Source organism: Delphinus delphis, chromosome 4 (genome assembly GCF_949987515.2).
Source record: "Delphinus delphis chromosome 4, mDelDel1.2, whole genome shotgun sequence".
NCBI lineage: Eukaryota > Metazoa > Chordata > Mammalia > Artiodactyla > Delphinidae > Delphinus > Delphinus delphis.
The window spans coordinates 102,459,883-102,477,756 of record NC_082686.1 but is presented as its reverse complement, the minus strand read 5'-3'; positions in this window follow the sequence as shown (position 1 = coordinate 102,477,756).

Sequence of the window (17,874 nt, the reverse complement as noted above, 5' to 3'; positions counted from 1 at the left end):
CTGATATCACAGTCCTAATTCCAGTTTCCAGGAAAGGGCTTTGATTGTCTCAGTTTGCCTTTTTCACCCTTCCTGCACCAATGAACTGTGGCGCCAGGGTACAACTGTGTCACTTTGTACGAAGATGACTTCTTCTTCTACTTCCATATGGATGGGGTACTGTTCTCAGAAAAGTAGGAGATGGGGAACGGAACATTTAAATAAATTGGTGTTCCTATTTCTTTTTTCCTTACAATAATATTTCAGCTAATAAGATACTGAGCCAGGATTCAAATTTTAGCATGTAGAACTTCAAACCAAAATCACTTCCATTTTGTCTCCTACTAAGAACACTTGCATAGAAACATGAAAACCAATAAAACATGCAAAAATTGATATATTGTAGATAGGTATGAACATGAGAAATGGTTACAGAGTTGGGTTTTCCAAATTTGGAAAATTATTTTAGGGTCATTAGTTTTGACTGCATGTATCCTTTGTAAGAAAATTGGATGTTTTGTGGCCAATTATTATAGGGAAAAGTATTACTGGAAGCAGTTGAAAGGTAATTAGAAAAAGGGAAATTAACTTACTTGCTTAGAGAGTAATTACATGAGTAAAATTTCCTTTTAATTTTTAATTAAGATTTTAAAGATTTACCGTAAAATTAATAGGAGACTCAGACCCACTGATCTGTGATTTGCTTGAAAATTTGATTTTTTAATTTCTTTTATTGGTTGAGTGACTTTTATTTTCACTAAAATGCTAGTATTCTATTAACAAGGTCTTGCTTTATGTTGCTTAAAAAATAGTAATAAAGTAAGTTCTAAAATGTTAAAAATTCAAATTTCCTAAATTCTAGCCAGGTAATCATTAAATATTTAAGATTATGTACAGAGGAACATAATGAAGAATGGACCATGTGAAAGTATAGAATTTGTCTCAGAGAAGAGTATTTCCTTAATGCAGCTAGATAATTTGAATGAATCAAAATTGATGTAGCTCTCAGTTAAATAATTATGAGTAATAGTGACTTTTAATAATAGTAAAAGAACCGTTATTATTTTCAACTTTTTAGTGTTTGGATTAATTTTATTTTCATTTGTTTTCTCACTTTTAACTTTATCCTTTTCTACCACAAATGGGAAACTTTTCTCAGCTTTCCTTAACAGTGGAACTAAAAGTTAAACTGAGACGCAATATGGTTTCTAATAATGCTTTGACTGTATTTTAGAGTACTGTAACTTGATTATTTGGAAGGATGCAGAAATGGTTCACTTAGTATGATAAAAACTTACATTCTCATCAGAGCAAAAGGGAACAAAATTATGTCTGCGTACACTGGCACCATTATCATCTATAATGCCTGATGGAGAAGGGTTCCGTGATGTTACTGGAAAGAAAAAATGTCCCTACTGGGCAGAAATTGAGAAATCCTAGAACTGAGGCATAGAAGGGTCCTGGGGAATCTAATTCAACCTCCTTTCATCTCACAAATGAGGAAATTGTTGTTTAGAGAATTCAAACATGCTCAAGGTCACACTGTTAGTTCTCTCTCATTTTTAAGCGGGTGATGGAAAATGACTTCACTGTCTGAAAATGAAGTTTTTATTTAAAGATAATGCCAAAAAATTAAAATTAAAGGCCACTTTAATTAGGAGATGTTGGAAAAGGAATCTCACACAGTAGCTGGTGAATAAAGTGAAATAGTAGGCTGATGTCTGTGCTCTCTTTCCAGCTGTTGAAGAGGGATGTGGCTATGAAGTGACCCTTTCTGTCTACTGTTTAAGAGAAGGGAATAATTTCCACATGTTGTTTCTTACAAGAAACAGAGAAAATTTTCAACCTTATTACCAGTTTTCATTGGGCAGAAGCAGCTAGGAAGCAGTGGTAACAAGCCCACATACCAATGGAAATTGACCATGATGTGACTTTGCTAGCCAAGCCAAAGTGTTTAACATTTAGATTGTTTTCCAGTTAGCTGCTTTTAAAAACAATTTAGGGCATAATGTCTTATGATACTTTAAACCAGATGTCTCTGTTTCTAGGCTTTAAAAATTTATACAAGTTATGCACTATAATATAGCAAACCAAATTTTAGTGTGATTCCACCTGTTTACACACTTGTATTTCTCAAGTACAGTTAAAGTTTGTGCATATGTGTGTATGCATATATATATACATATAAAGTTTATCAAAATGATACATTAAAATATCAAGTAATACTTTCTTACCATTAAGTTTCCCTCTCCAGGCTTTCAATTATTTTAGCTGTTTCTTTTATTATTACCTCCACATATTTGATATTTACCAAATTTAGTTAATAACTGTTTATTTTCTGTTACAATAAGGGTTTAATTCACTTATATAACTACCTGTTCCTCTTCCATCCTCCTGTTGTAATTATACATTATTTATTTATTTGCTTTAATATGTAAATTAATCAATGGAACACCCAAGACAATAATCATCTCTCCCCCTCCCTCCGTCCCTCTCTCCCTCCCTTCCTCCCTCCCTCCCTTCCTTCCTTCCTTCCTTCCTTCCTTCCTTCCTTCCTTCCTTCCTTCCTTCCTTCTTTTGAGGTTCTAATTGTTTTTCTTTTCTAACATTTTCTAATACCAAATACTTACCTGGTCCTTTTTATCTACCTGGTACTATTTTATGTGTTTCACATATATTTGCTCAATTTATCCTCATAATAATCTTATAATGTTGGCACTATTATCACTATTTTATAAACGGGGAAACTGAAGGCCAGAGAAGGTGAGTCAATCATAAAAAGCCACAAGCTCCTAGTGAGGGGTAGAGCTAGGATTTGGACCCAGACAGTGTGATTTCAGAGTCATACTGCTAAACACAATATTAGTTTCTTGTTATACTTAGTTTTTCAAAAGCTCAAACATATGAGACATTTCTATCATTTATTTCCCATCAGGAAAAAATTGCCTCCCAGAATTTGTTTTTCATTTTATTTTACTTCATTTTATTTTAGTTAGCATTAGAAAATGAAAGAAGAAACAGACTATTAGACCATGTTTCCAAGTGACTGTGCAAAATGAGAATTAGTTTGGACTTTTTACTGCTCCAGAAATCAGGACTCTAATGACGTGTGAGGAATAGAAGAAAGTTTGTTTCAGGTTAAGAGAGAAACTTAGAGAACTGCCTCAAAGGGTCCTTTCCTCAATAGATCCAATCCCCTCAATTTTCTCAGTCAACCCTAGAACCTTCTCTTAGTTCCTGCATTTTGTTGATAGCTGAGGTCTCAATTTAACATTAATGAATTTTTTAAAGTGATGATTTTGTATTGTTTTATAGTTTCAGTTTCCTGTGCACATTCTGGCTGTGACACAGTTGCCCATCTGGTTATTTGTTTCCATGTGGTCTTCATTTCAGACCTGGCTGCTTTCCTCTCTTCCCCTCCCTGCTTAGTCTCAGCATCCCTTCCCTACACAAAAGGGAAAGGAGGGCCACCTGCCATCAGACAGTCAGCCACCCCTAACCTGCAGGCTCTCTGCTCTACCCTGTTTCCAGGTGGTCATCCTCAGGAATCTGTAAGGATGGACTTAGCGTTAAGGCTCAGGTATTAACCATTCTGTTCTCAACTTCTGGAACTTTCACTGAGCAAACTTTAAAAAAAAGCTTAGATTAAGCTTACTGTTAAGAGTAAATAACAGATTTGGCTTTATGATGTAGAAAGCTGGGAGAGGTATTTTCCCTTATTTAATCAATTATTTTCCACAGTGGAAACTTTCGGAGGAATTGAACCTCTGGGTAAAAATTGTAGTGGTTGCTTTAATGCAAAAAGGAATCTCACCAAATCTCACAAACCCAATGTTATTTCATATTAAAACTTGATATAAACTCTTGATATAAACTCTCATTTTTGTCTTTGCCATGCAGTAAATATTCCTTTTTTTGGTTCCCACCAATCAAATTCTAGATGCTCTTGATTTTAAGCTCTTGGGAGGCTGTTAAAATGCACTGCCCCCTCAGGAAGACCTGTGTGGTCAAGCCATTCAGAACGGCTGCTTTCTTGCTCTCTTTACATTCCCTGCTCACCTAGGCCCTGCTTCACTCACATGACTATCCAATCTTTTTAATTATAGGGCTTAATTAGTCCTTGGTAACTGATTAGCCTACCTGACATCAATTTCTCCTATAAATGGTACCCTCCTCCCGTGAGTAGCAAAGACGGCGACCATATCCTGCCTGCCTGTCTGCAGCACACCGTGGTGTGTCCTCCAGCACCCTTTATCTAAGATCTCCCCCATAAACCATTAATATCTCTGTCACTGTCTCTGGGTTCTTTCTTCCATCTTGAGGCTGGGCAACATCAAAGCTTGCAGGCCTGCGGGGTGCAGCCCAACACAGACTGTAAAGCAAATCAGAAGTGAAGGGAGCTAGAGTCATTGTGAGTTCATCAAAGACCATTACTTCATGAGACATAATAAATCACAGGTAGGGGTAGGGGCAAGATAGGGGCAGGGGATTAATAGGTACAAACTACTCTGTATAGAATAACCAGGCTACAAGGATATATTGTACAGCGCAGGGAAAATAGGATTTCATAATAACTATAAATGGAGTTTAATCTATAAAAATTTAAATCACTATGTTGTATACCTGAAACTAATGTAATATTGTAACTCAACTAAACCTCAATTTTTAAAAAGTCACAGGTATTTTTTTTTAACATCTTTATTACAGTATAATTGCTTTACAGTGCTGTGTTAGTTTCTGCTTTATAACAAAGTGAATAAGTTATACATATACATATGTTCCCATATCTCTTCCCTCTTGCATCTCCCTCCCTCCCACCCTCCCTATCCCACCCCTCCAGGCAGTCACAAAGCACCGAGCTGATCTCCCTGTGCTTAGCGGCTGCTTCCCACTAGCTATCTACCTTACATTTGGTAGTCTAAATATGTCCATGCCTTTCTCTCGCTTTGTCACAGCTTACCCTTCCCCCTCCCTATATCCTCAAGTCCATTCTCTAGTAGGTCTGTGTCTTTATTCCTGTCTTACCACTGGGTTCTTCATGACTTTTTTTTTCCCTTAAATTCCATATATATATGCTAGCATACGGTATTTGTCTTTCTCTTTCTGACTTACTTCACTCTGTATGACAGACTCTAGGTCTATCCACCTCATTACAAATAGCTCAATTTCGTTTCTTTTTATGGCTGAGTAATATTCCATTGTATATATGCGCCACTTCTTCTTTATCCATTCATCCGATGATGGACACTTAGGTTGCTTCCATCTCCTAGCTATTGTAAATAGACCTGCAATGAATATTTTGGTACATGACTCTTTTTGAATTTTGGTTTTCTCAGGGTATATGCCCAGTAGTGGGATTGCTGGGTCATATGGTAGTTCTATTTGTAGTTTTTTAAGGAACCTCCATACTGTTCTCCATACTGGCTGTACAAATTCACATTCCCACCAGCAGTGCAAGAGTGTTCCCTTTTCTCCACATCCTCTCCAGCATTTATTGTTTCTAGATTTTTTTCATGATGGCCATTCTGACTGGTGTGAGATGATATCTCATTGTGGTTTTGATTTGCATTTCTCTAATGATTAATGATGTTGAGCACTCTTTCATGTGTTTGTTGGCAGTCTATATATCTTCTATGGAGAAATGTCTATTTAGGTCTTCTGCCCATTTTTGGATTGGGTTGTTTGTTTTTATGTTATTGAGCTGCATGAGCTGCTTATAAATTTTGGAGATTAATCCTTTGTCAGTTGCTTCATTTGCAAATATTTTCTCCCATTCTGAGGGTTGTCTTTTGATCTTGTTGATGGTTTCCTTTGCTGTGCAAAAGCTTTGAAGTTTCATTAGGTCCCATTTGTTTATTTTTGTTTTTATTTCCATTTCTCTAGGAGGTGGGTCAAAAAGGATCTTGCTGTGATTTATGTCATAGAGTGTTCTGCCTATGTTTTCCTCTAAGAGTTTGATAGTTTCTGGCCTTACATTAGGTCTTTAATCCATTTTGAGCTTATTTTTGTGTATGGTGTTACGGAGTGATCTAATCTCATACTTTTACATGTACCTGCCCAGTTTTCCCAGTACCACTTATTGAAGAGGCTGTCCTTTCTCCACTGTACATTCCTGCCTTCTTTATCAAAGATAAGGTGACCATATGTGCATGGGTTTATCTCTGGGCTTTCTATCCTGTTCCATTGATCTGTCTTTCTATTTTTGTGCCAGTACCATACTCTCTTGATTACTGTATCTTTGTAGTATAGTCTGAAGTCAGGGAGCCTGATTCCTCAAGCTCCATTTTTCGTTCTCAAGATTGCTTTGGCTATTCGGGGTCTTTTGTGTTTCCATAAAAATTGTGAAATTTTTTGTTCTAGTTCTGTGAAAAATGCCAGTGGTAGTTTGATAGGGATTGCATTGAATCTGTAGATTGCTTTGGGTAGTAGAGTCATTTTTACAATGTTGATTCTTCCAATCCAAGAACATGGTATATCTCTCCATCTATTTGTATCATCTTTAATTTCTTTCATCAGTGTCTTATAATTTTCTGCATACAAGTCTTTTGTCTCCTTAGGTAGGTTTATTCCTAGATATTTTATTCTTTTTATTGCAATGGTAAATGGGAGTGTTTTCTTGATTTCACTTTCAGATTTTTCATCATTAGTGTATAGGAATGCCAGAGATTTGTGTGCATTAATTTTGTATCCTGCTACTTTACCAAATTCATTGATTAGCTCTAGTAGTTTTCTGGTGGCATTTTTAGGATTCTCTATATATAGCATCATGTCATCTGCAAACAGTGACAGTTTTACTACTTCTTTTCTGATTTGGATTCCTTTTATTTCCTTTTCTTCTCTGATTGCTGTGGCTAAAACTTCCAAAACTATGTTGAATAATAGTGGTGAGAGTGGGCAACCTTGTCTTGTTCCTGATCTTAGAGGAAATGGTTTCAGTTTTTCACCATTGAGGACGATGTTGGCTGTGGGTTTGTCATATATGGCCTTTATTATGTTGAGGAAAGTTCCCTCTATGCCTACTTTCTGCAGGGTTTTTATCATAAATGGGTGTTGAATTTTGTCGAAAGCTTTCTCTGCATCTATTGAGATGATCATATGGTTTTTCTCCTTCAATTTGTTAATATGATGTATCACATTGATTGATTTGCGTATAATAAAGAATCCTTGCATTCCTGGAATAAACCCCACTTGATCATGGTGTATGATCCTTTTAATATGCTGTTGGATTCTATTTGCTAGTATTTTGTTGAGGATTTTTGCATGTATGTTCATCAGTGATATTGGTCTGTAGTTTTCTTTCTTTGTGACATTCTTGTCTGCTTTTGGTATCAAGGTGATGGTGGCCTCAAAAAATGAGTTTGGGAGTGTTCCTCCCTCTGCTATATTTTGGAAGAGTTTGAGAAGGACAGGTGTTAGCTCTTCTCTAAATGTTTGATAGAATTCGCCTGTGAAGCCATCTGGTCCTGGGCTTTTGTTTGTTGGAAGATTTTTAATCACAGTTTCAATTTCAGTGCTTGTGATTGGTCTTTTCATATTTTCTGTTTCTTCCTGACTCAGTCTTGGCAAGTTGTGCATTTCTAAGAATTTGTCGATTTCTTCCAGGTTGTCCATTTTATTGGCATATAGTTGCTTGTAGTAATCTCTCATGATCTTTTGTATTTCTGCAGTGTCAGTTGTTACTTCTCCTTTTTCATTTCTAATTCTGTTGATTTGAGTCTTCTCCCTTCTTTTCTTGATGAGTCTGGCTAACGGTTTATCGATTTTGTTTATCTTCTTAAAGAACCAGCTTTTAGTTTTATTGATCTTTGCTATCGTTTCCTTCGTTTCTTTTTCATTTATTTCTGATCTGATTTTTATGATTTCTTTCCTTCTGCTAACTTTGGGGTTTTTTTGTTCTTCTTTTTCTAAATGCTTTAGGTGCAAGGTTAGGTTGTTTATTCGAGGTGTTTCCTGTTTCTTAAGGTAGGATTGTATTGCTATAAACTTCCCTCTTAGAACTGCTTTTGCTGCATCCCATAGGTTTTGGGTCATCGTGTCTCCATTGTCATTTGTTTCTAGGTATTTTTAAATTTCCTCTTTGATTTCTTCAGTGATCACTTCGTTATTAAGTAGTGTATTGTTTAGCCTCCATGTGTTTGTATTTTTTACAGATCTTTTCCTGTAATTGATATCTAGTCTCCTAGCGTTGTGGTCAGAAAAGATACTTGATACAATTTCAATTTTCTTAAATTTACCAAGGCTTGATTTGTGACCCAAGATATGATCTATCCTGGAGAATGTTCCATGAGCACTTGAGAAAAATGTGTATTCTGTTGTTTTTGGATGGAATGTCCTATAAATGTCAATTAAGTCCATCTTGTTTAATGTATCATTTAAAACTTGTGTTTCCTTATTTATTTTCATTTTGGATGATCTGCCCATTGGTGAAAGTGGGGTGTTAAAGTCCCCTACTATGAATGTGTTACTGTCGATTTCCCTTTTTATGGCTGTTAGTATTTGCCTTATGTATTGATGTGCTCCTATGTTGGGTGCATAAATATTTACAATTGTTATGTCTTCTTCTTGGATCAATCCCTTGATCATTATGTAGTGTCCTTCTTTGACTCTTCTAATAGTCTTTATTTTAAAGTCAATTTTGTCTGATATGAGAGTTGCTACTCCAGCATTCTTTTGGTTTCCATTTGCGTGTAATATCTTTTTCCATTCCCTTACTTTCAGTCTGTAGGTGTCTCTAGGTCTGAAGTGGGTCTCTTGTAGACAGCATATATATGCGTCTTGTTTTTGTATCCATTCAGCCAATCTGTGTCTTTTGGTGGAGACATTTAGTCCATTTACATTTAAGGTAATTATTGATATGTATGTTCCTATTCCCATTTTCTTAATTGTTTTGGGTTTGTTATTGTAGGTCTTTTCCTTCTTTTGTGTTTCTTGCCTAGAGAAGTTCCTTTAGCATTTGTTGTAAAGCTGGTTTGGTGGTGCTGAAGTCTCTCAGCTTTTGCTTGTCTGTAAAGGTTTTAATTTCTCCATCAAATCTGAATGAGATCCTTGCTGGGTAGAGTAATCTTGGTTGCAGGTTTTTCTCCTTCATCACTTTAAATATGTCCTGCCAGTCCCTTCTGGGTTGCAGAGTTTCTGCTGAAAGGTCAGCTGTTAACATTATGGGGATTCCCTTGTGTATTATTTGTTGTTTTTCCCTTGCTGCTTTTAATATGTTTTCTTTGTCTTTAATTTTTGAGAGTTTGATTAATGTGTGTTTTGGCATATTTCTCCTTGGATTTATCCTGTATGGACTCTCTGTGCCTCCTGGACTTGATTTACTATTTCCTTTCCCATATAAGGGAAGTTTTCAACTATAATCTCTTCAAATATCTTCTCAGTCCCTTTCTTTTTCTCTTCTTCTTCTGGAACCCCTATAATTCGAATGTTGGTGCGTTTAATGTTGTCCCAGAGGTCTCTGAGACTGTCCTCAGTACTTTTCATTCTTTTTTCTTTATTCTACTCTGCTGTAGTTATTTCCACTATTTTATCTTCCAGGTTACTTATCCGTTCTTCTGCCTCAGTTATTCTGCTATTGATCCCATCTAGAGTATTTTTCATTTCATTCAGTGTGTTGTTCATCATTGTTTGTTTCATCTTTAGTTCTTCTAGGTCCTTGTTAAGTGTTTCTTGCATTTTGTCTATTCTATTTCCAAGATTTTGAATCATCTTTACTATCATTATTCTGAATTCTTTTTCAGGTAGACTGACTATTTCCTCTTCATTTGTTAGGTCTGGTGGGTTTTTATCTTGCTCCTTCTTCTGCTGTGTGTTTTTCTGTTTCCTCATTTTGCTTATCTCACTGTGTTTGGGGTCTCCTCTTTGCAGGTTTCAGGTTCGTAGTTCCCGTTGTTTTTGTTGTTTGTCTCCAGTGGCTAAGGTTGGTTCAGTTGGTTGTGTAGGCTTCCTGGTGGAGGGGACTAGTGCCTGTGTTCTGGTGGATGAAGCTGGATCTTGTCTTTCTGGTGGGCAGGTCCACATCTGGTGGTGTGTTTTTGGGTGTCTGTGGACTTATTATGATTTTAGGCAGCCTCTCTGCTAATGGCTGGGGTTGTGTTCCTGTCTTGCTAGTTGTTTGGCATAGGGTGTCCAGCACTGTAGCTTGCTCGTCGTTGAGTGAAGCTGGGTGGTGGTGTTGAGATGGAGATCTCTGGGAGATTTTCGCTGTTTGATATTATGTGGAGCTGGGAGGTCTCTTGTGGACCAGTGTCCTGAAGTTGGCTCTCCCACCTCAGAGGCACAGCAGTGACTCCTGGCTGCAGAACCATCAGCCTTTCTCATCCACACGGCTCAGAATAAAAGGGAGAAAAAGTAGAAAGAAAGAATTAGTGTAAGAAGAAAGAAAGAAAGAAAGAAAGAAAGAAAGAAAGAAAGAAAGGAAGAAAGGAAGAAAGGAGGGAGGGAGGAAGGAATGAAGGAAGGAGGGAGGGAAAGAAAAAAAGAAAGAAAGAAGATAAAGTAAAATAAAATAAAGTAAGATAAAATATAATAAAGTTATTAAAATAAAAAATAATTATTAAGAAAAAAATTAAAAAAAAACGAAACAGACTGATAGAACCCTAGGACCAATTGTGGAAGCAAAACTATACAGACAAAATTTCACACAGCAGCATACACATACACATTCACAAAAAGAGGAAAAGGGGAAAAAATCATAAATCTTGCTCTCAAAATCCATCTACTCAATTTGGGATGTCGTTGTCTAAAGGAGGGAAGGAAAGAAAGAAAGAAAGAAGATAGAGTAAAATAAAATAAAGTTATTAAAATAAAAAATTATTAAGAAAAATAAATTAAAAAAATACAAAACAAAACAAAACAGAAAAAACGGATGGATAGAACCCTAGGACAAATGGTGAAAGCAAAGCTATACAGACAAAATCTCACACAGAAGCATACACATACACACTCACAAAAAGAGGAGAAGGGGAAAAAATCATAAATCTTGCTCTCAAAGTCCACCTCCTCAATTTGGGATCTTTCTTGTCTATTCATGTATTCCACAGGTGCAGGGTATATCAAGTTGATTGTGGAGCTTTAATCCGCTGCTTCTGAGGCTGCTGGGAGAGATTTCCCTTTCTCTTCTTTGTTTGCACAGCTCCTGGGGTTCAGCTTTGGATTTGGCCCCGTCTCTGCGTGTAGGTTGCCGGAGGGCGTCTGTTCTTCGCTCAGACAGGATGTACTCCCAGTGCAGAATGTCCTCTGTCTGGGGGTGATCTGGACTTGGGTCACTATAGTAACACATGCAGGAAGCAGTGCCTTGCTGAGTGTCTCTTCAGGCTTCCAGGATACCATGTGCCTCAGTTAGTACAGCAGTTCCCCACGAGGGAAACGGGCGGGGAGGGCGGAGCGAGATCTGGGTGGAAGTGGGGGTAAGGGGAAGCAGTGGGCCACCGGGTGCGCGGGTCTCTCCGCATGCTGCATGGGGCCAAAGTTACAGGTATTAAATAGGTGCATGAAAAATCCAGTCAAGCTCCAGACAAGCGCTGAGATCCTAGGAATGTAATCCATAGAGTAAAAATTTGTTACAACTTCAGTTATGCTAGAGGACACGGTGCCAGTAATTTCTAGGGTCACCCATTCACTGAGGATAGATTATTGAGAATCAAGCCTTTGGGAAACAGGGGTAAAAAGGGTAAGATGAGTGCTTCCCTGGTGGCGCAGTGGTTGAGAGTCCGCCTGCCGATGCAGGGGACACGGTTTCGTGCCCCGGTCCGGGAAGATCCCACATGCCGTGGAGCAGCTGGGCCCATGAGCCGTGGCCGCTGAGCCTGTGCGTTTGGAGCCTGTGCTCTGCAACGGGAGAGGCCACAACAGTGAGAGGTCCGCATACCGCAAAAAAAAAAAAAAAAAAGCGTAAGATGAGAGAAGGTCCCCACAGTGGGCTGAAAACAAAAGGACTCTCTGTTACCCCAAATTCAAAGTGATCTGTTATGAGTGGTGGAGCTAGGGAGTAGTGGTTTAAGACACAGATGTGGAGGAGACAGAAAAACAACAGGACCCACCCAAGGGACTGTGGAAGTGGGGGCCAGGTAAGTGGCCTTATATCTCCATGGTCTGTTTAGAGAAGTTGTCCCTTGATATTGTTCGTAAAGCTTTTAGCCTTTTGACTATTTTTTATTGTGATAACTTATACATACATCAAATTTACCATTTTAAACATTGAAGTGTACAATTCTGTGATATTAAGGACATTCACATTGTTTATACAGCCAATCTCCAAAGCTCTTTTCATCTTGTGAAACTGAAATTCTATGCTCATTAAACAACTCCCCATTCCCCCTTTGCTCCAGGCCTGGAAACTACCATCTATTTTCTGTCTTTACCAATTTGACTACTCTAGGTATTTCATATAAATGGAATCATACAGTATTTGTCATTTTGTAACTGGATTATTTCACTTAACCTAATGTCTTCAAGGTCATCCATGTTGTAGCATGAGTCAGAAATTACTTATTTTTTAAAGCTGAATAATATCCCATTGTATGTATATATCACATCTTGTTTATCCATTCATCTATCCATGGACACTTTGGTTGTTTCCACCTTTTGACTATTGTGAATAATGCTGCTGTGAGCATTGGTATACAGATATTTGGTCAAGTCCCTGCTTTAATTTCTTTGGAGTATATACCTAGAAGTAGAATTGCTGGATCATAAGGTAGTTCTGTTTAAGTTTTTGTAGAATCGCCACAGTATCTTTCACAGTGACCACGGAATTGTATAATCCCACTGGTAATGCATAAAGATTCCAGTGTCTCAAAGCGAGAGAGAGGCATGGACATATATATACTACCAAACGTAAGGTAGATAGCTAGTGAGAAGCAGCCACATAGCACAGGGATATCAGCTCGGTGCCTTGTGACCACCTAGAGGGGTGGGATAGGGAGGGTGGGAGGGAGGGAGACGCAAGGGGGAAGAGATATGGGAGTATATGTATAACTGATTCACTTTGTTATAAAGCAGAAACTAACACACCATTGTAAAGCAATTATACCCCAATAAAGATGTTAAAAAAAAAAATAAATAAATAAATAAGTAAATAAATATGAAAAAAAAGATTCCAGTGTCTCCACATCCTTTCCAACATTTGTTTATTTATGTACTTCCTACTTACTTACTTATGTAATAACAGCCATCCTCATGGCTAGGTATTGCATTGTCTCATGTGGTTTTGCTGACCTGATGACTCTTAGGGCTAAGCACGTAAGACATTTCCAAAGACTTCTTCTGCTATGGCAACCATCTTAAGTACTGTCAGAAATTATGTGTATTGTACAAAATAACAGTAAAATAAATGGGCAATAAAGATGTGTTAGAACCCCAGATATATTATCTCCAAGAGAGAGGAGGTACAGCTAGCCCAGGGTTTGAGTTCTTGTTTTAAATGTCTGATTATTGTTGGAACTGATCATTTGAATGACACTAGTCACTTTAAAAAAAATGTCCTTAGTCTCTGGTTGTTCACAATAGGGTTCCATTATAACCTTATACCACACAACTCAGCTCTTAGCTATTGTCTCATATTGTCTTCTAAACTTTTAATGTCAATTTTTATTGCTTCTATTAGAATTTGAGCTCTTTGAGATCAGAGGCCTGTGTCATGATTCTTCTCTACTTCATAGAACAGACATTGCTGAAGAGAAAAAGGTTAAATATAGTCTTTGTTTGCATTGTTAGCTATGTGATTGTAAAATACGGTGGGTTTTTTAAATTAAAAATTGAAAATAATAAACGACAAAACTGAAAGAGAACTCACACTCTTGGCAATCCTGTCAGACTACTTTTGCAGGTTTAAGGAAGAGGGTATGTGGAACTAAAAGAAGTTCCTTATTCTTTAGTGAGTTATGATATTGTAGCTCTTTGGGCTCAAGGCAATATATATCTGTGCTTGATGGGTTTTTACTTTACCCTGATTAAACCTTGGGGAAATAAGTGACTTTGTCAGTTGTTGCCCATTTTTTTTGTTTTGTTTTAGTAACTTGGATCCTGATTCAGTTGATTCAGTTTAAAGGGTAAGATTGAAACAGCAATGTAATATGTAAAATAATGGTTGAGGGGCTTCCCTGGTGGCGCAGTGGTTGAGAGTCTGCCTGCCGATTCAGGGGACGTGGGTTCGTCACCCGGTCCGGGAAGATACCGCGTGCCGCGGAGCGGCTGGGCCCGTGAGCCATGGCCACTGAGCCTGCGCGTCCGGAGCCTGTGCTCCGCAACGGGAGAGGCCACAACAGTGAGAGGCCCGCGTACTGAAAAAAATATAAAAAATGGTTGAATGAAGAGTCTTCTCCTGTGTTCCCCTCTCATATTTATATTTTTTTCAGGTTGATTTTGGGGGAAGAGATCTAGAAACCCATGCTGTGTATTTCACAAGGATGTCAGGAACCCAAGGCCATCCTTATACATTATATTTTTTTGCTGGAAAGTCTGATTCCCATTAGTAGTCTTCTTCTCTTTCTCCTTTTCCTCTTTCCCCTCCTTCTGAATTTTCAAAGAATTTTTCTGTTTAATTTTCTATAAGAAATTACAGCTTTTCTATCTTTAAAAATTCTCTTGGTATTTTCTAGGATAGTATTTCACTTACAGGCCAATTTAGGAAGAAGTGAACCTATAGAAAAACATACGTTCAACTCTGGGTGTTCATAGTTTTTTTTAAATGTCTAATATAGTTCTGTATACTTCTTAGTGAGTTTATCCAAGGTATTTTATTATTATTATTTGTAGTTATTGCTGTTGAAAGCAGTATATATTCTCTCTTCTTTCTAAATATACAGGCTATTGATTTCTTCATATTAAAGTTGTATTCCATTATTTTACTGAATTATCTTGCTGTCAGTAATTTTTACACTTGATTTTCAAGGGTTTTCAGGTATTTAATCAATACATAGTGACATCTTTATCACCTTTTCAATTTTATACATCGTATTTCATTCTCTATGTGCAATGGCTAATACCTCTAGGACAGTATTAAATAATGGTAGTGAGGGTGGCCTTTCTTCTCATTTTTCTGTTTTTAGTGAGAATGATTGTATTAACTTTTCCGTGAAACATAACACTGAGTTTGGATGTTTATAGATTTTTTTTTCCTATTCCTACTTTATAGATTGCTTTAAAATAAAGAATGGCTTTGAATTTATCAAATGTCTTTTCAACATCTATGGAATTAGTCATATGTATATATGCATGTGTATAACTATATATGCACACATATATGTTTATATTCATACAAATTTATTTAATTTTTTTCTCAAAGGAGTTATCTTGAATGTGCATGGACGCTTTATCCCTGTGTAGATACATTCCTATTTATTTTTTATTACAGATTTTCTCCTAGTGTTTCTGTTACCTCTTTATATCTACCTGTCCTACCTCTTTTGACCTCCGTGTGCTATATTTTCACCTTATGTTTAAATTTTTGTCTCATGGTACTTATGTATTTTACTAAGGGCAAAAAGCTGAGGTCTTCTATGATTTATTTCCTAAAATAAATCATACTTGGTTGTTTATTTGTGTTAAATACAGTATATTCTTTCTTTATCTTTTGAGTGTTAACTTCTTTCCTTATGTTTTAGAATTTTAAAAAATATTTAATGTTACTGTCTATTGTTTTTGTTTGTTTGTTTTTTCAATTAAACTTTGCAAAAGAATCTCTTATTCAGGGCTTTTATTTGCATCCAAATGGAGTAGGACAATTGCCCTTGTATCTTAGGATCTTAGATCTTAAGCTGGTTTGTTTTTGTTTTTAATTGCTGATACAGTTGACCTGAGAAGAAGTGGATTTGATTTTGTGGGAAATACCATTAGGTGAATTAACTGCTTAATTTGGCAGAAGATTCTGTATCGAAGATGTAGTAGAGTTCAAAATTTCACCCTCTTGTCCTCAAAGATATTACAGAACAGAGTTTCTTGCTAGGTTTGTTTAGTTCCTTGCAATGATTCAGATTGCTGCCTTTTTTATAATCCTTTGGTCACTTTAATCAGATTATCAGTGGCTGAGACAATCCCCGTGCCCAAATTACAAGTCTCAGAAAAATCTATGTAGAATCTTAGTGCTAGAATACACTAAGTGATTAATAAATAGTAGTTGTTATTATTTGTATTAATTTATTTTACCAAAGTTCTTATTTTATACTTGATTATATTCCAATCCCAACTGAGTTATTGTTTTAAATTTTATTTATGATTACAGAAGTCATAAGATCTTTTTGTTGTTATTCCAGCTCTAAGGTTTTGTTTGTTTACTTTTACTCAAAATTACCTTTCCTTAGCATCCTGGGTTTTGTCTTCCTTGGATTCTGGTTCTATTAACCATATTCATTCATCCATTGTTTATACTTTGTTTTTTTCCATTGATCATGGTGCTATCCAGCTGCTAGGATAAAGTGACCTCACTTTCATCAGTGAATCCTCCATTCAATTTCTCTCCCCCTTCTCCGTATTCTCAGACTTCAGAAGTCCTCTTCACCTTTGCATAATACCAACAACTTGCATCATGTCTTTAACCTGATACAAATCATTTCATCCTTTCTGATGATTTTCTCCAAGTCATATATAAACAGCACAGTGTGTATTGACGAGAATCCACTTTTGTTCCTGTGGGATCTTTGGTGCCTTCAGAGGGTTTAGAGCTAGAAAACATCATAGAGCCCAGCACCGCACCATCATTTTGCAAATATCAGGCCTGAAACAGTAAGTGAGTAATTCAGTTATATGAAATGACTTATGTAAAGATTCCCAGGTTTGAATAATTTTTGGAAGTTTCTGATGTATTTTAAACCCTCAAAGTCCAGTTTTCCTATTATCATCTAAATCTCCATCCACAAGCCTGGGAAAGCTTCCCAGGTCACAAGAACTTTGAAGCTGGTGTTTCTTTACCAGCTTAAATAGTTTTGTTTTTTTCTTAAGAGTAGTTGATGTTTCACTTGGTGAGGAATTGGGATTAATGTTGTAGCTTCAAAGACTCCACGTTTGAGTCACACAAAGGCTCCATTTCTCCATTGTGCTGAGTAGAGTGTGTCTAGTACCCACTCACACTCCACAAAAAGAACTGACAGAAATGTCTTTCATATAAAAGTAAGTGCTAATGATGCATAAAACAGCTTACACCACTGGAGTTTAAGATAATATTAAACATACAAAGTCTGTTAAAGTTACCCCAAGAATTGTGTGCTTGCAAGAATTATACATATAGATATATACATATATTTTCCATAGGAATTTCACACACATGCACACACATGTGTAGGACAAAAGAAATAAATCTAGTCAACAATGAAAATGGCTCATTATTGCTTATGTTTCTCTTTGTACTTGTGTGTTTTTAAATAAATCACACTTCATTTTTTCTGTACTTTTTCACCCCTTTCCCAATACTGATTTAATCTTTATTTCATTAATGTCACAATTTTAACTGGATGGATAATCTCATAATAAATACTTTCAAAGTAAATGTTTTGGCACAAAAATGATTGATATGCAGCAATCACTTTAAAATTATTTTCAGTTATCACATGACTCCTAACACTTCACCTACAATTAATTGGGCTCTTAAAATGATTCTCAAAAAGATATGATTTTAAAGAAGTATTTTTTAAAACATCCCACTCAGACATTTGCATAGTGAGCACCTCTAAAGCAATTTATAAATGTTTCAATCTTTTCTAATAGCATTATAGATGATGACAAGTGCAAATTTTCCTCCTTGTTCTTTGGGAAGTACCCGTCAGACATGGATTTGAGTGACATCTCTTTTAAGGAAGAACAAAGGAAACCAGCAGCTCAGATAATCATAGAATCCTGACTCCTTACTGTCACAATGATTGCCTAAGCTTTAAAAAAGAAAGGGGCCATTAATGGTACAATGTA